The 1,847-nt window shown below is 39.8% G+C and overlaps 1 pseudogene; it reads left to right on the top strand.

The window, feature by feature from the left end:
- Nucleotides 1-894: 894 nt before the first annotated feature.
- Nucleotides 895-1,012, top strand: LOC126238204 (5S ribosomal RNA; annotated as a pseudogene).
- The last annotated feature ends 835 nt before the right edge of the window (nucleotides 1,013-1,847 follow it).

Here is a 1,847-nt window from a genome sequence, read left to right as displayed (position 1 = left end):
AATACATAGTGCAACAGAACCAGTATTTAAGAGAGCCATACAGTCAGTCAGATCTCATTCAGCTTTCTGCCTCAAAAGTTTTTCTTGCACTGCATGTTTCTTTACTTACGGACAGCCAAAAGAAAGAATTCATACGTTCCGCGACCTATTTCAATTACTTGAAATCCTGCAGTCTGACTATTCTTTCTTTAGCAAAAATTTATCTCAAAACAACAGAGATTACAACGGCAACAGAAATCAAGGGTATAACGGATTATTTAATAACAGACACAACAGACCACACGGCAACAGTCAGGGTTATCAGAATAATAACAACAGGCGAAACAATTTTAACGGACAGCCTCAGTACAGTCAGCAACAAAATTTTGCTGGCAACAACCAACAGTTTCAGCAGGAAGATAATAGTAGTCACAATTCCTCTCACCAAAATTACGGATCAGACAGAATTAAAATAGTAATAATAAGGAAAACAATTATGTTCATACCGAGTTACATTCCATTCATCACGCACGATACAACAGAAAAAACAACAACAGACAACAGAGCCACAATCATAATTACAGTCACAGTAAAAGCAATGACAACAGACAAAATGATAGTTATGAACAACAACAACAGCGTATTTTAAATGAACCAGATAGTCGCTTCCATCCTCCACAATCTGCTAATGAACAAAACACCCGAACGGTACAGATAATTGCGATGCCGGAACGCTATCATCAGAGCAGAAACGTCATCTACAGTCAACATGAACGCAGTAACAGAAATTATTATTACGTAGGAATTCATAAGAGACATTTATTGCAAGAAAAAGAACAGTCTCAAAAGAATGTATACCATCCGACTATCTACATACAAATTGACTGACATAATTTCACTGCAGTAATTAACTCTGGCAACGGCCTTGTCACAGTGGACACATCGGTTCCCGTCAGATCACCGAAGTTAAGCGCTGTCGGGGGTGACCGGAACTTGGATGGGTGACCATCTGGGCCGCCATGCGCTGTTGCCATTTTTCAGGGTGCACTCAAGCCTCGTGATGCCAATTGAGGAGCTACTCGACCGAATAGTAGCGGCTTCGGTAAAAGAAAACCTTCATAACGACCGGGGGAGCGATGTGCTGACCACACGTCCCTCTTATCGCATCCTCAGCTGAGATGATACGGCGGTCTGATGGTCCCGATGGGCCACTTTTGGCCTGAAGATGGAGTGCTTTAATTGAATCTGGATCTCCAGTTACAGTAGTTGGGATGTAGCATTTAATAAGTGCAATACGAATACTTCTTGCCCTACATTCCCAATACAAAAAACTAAAATAAGAGGAGCAGTTTCGGAAAAAGGAGTAGATGCAAACTACAGACACACATAAGATTTTCTATTCATGACCACACATTCTATACAAACTTTTGGATCGTCCAACGTTTAACATGTGAATTATGCTAGGTATCGATTTCTTGACAGAAAGCGATTTTGGACTTTAACGATCAAGATGCGTTACAGTTTCAGCAGAGAATTTCAATGGAGGAACAAAAAATTTACATTATAGGTTTTTTGATACACAAAACACACGCACTATTATACATAGTAGTATACATCATTTTTCACTGACACATCATTTGCTACCGACTATGCAGGTGAAGAATCCAATTTCGATGTTTCGCAGACAATCCAAGCCAAGGTAGGCAATCGTGAAGCAGCAACAGATGAAGACAGATAATAGTTTTGAAGTTGTACGATCACATTCATATGTTTTTGACAATGTACCCGGTACTGTGCGAGGATTTTTGTACGAATTCCATGTAAAACCTCATAAGACATCTGTTTCAAAGCATCACTCAGTATCTTCA

The sequence above is a fragment of the Schistocerca nitens genome, chromosome 2 (assembly GCF_023898315.1).
Source record: "Schistocerca nitens isolate TAMUIC-IGC-003100 chromosome 2, iqSchNite1.1, whole genome shotgun sequence".
Lineage (NCBI taxonomy): Eukaryota > Metazoa > Arthropoda > Insecta > Orthoptera > Acrididae > Schistocerca > Schistocerca nitens.
Note: the sequence above shows the minus strand (reverse complement) of the source record. Positions and strands in the feature narration are given on the sequence as shown.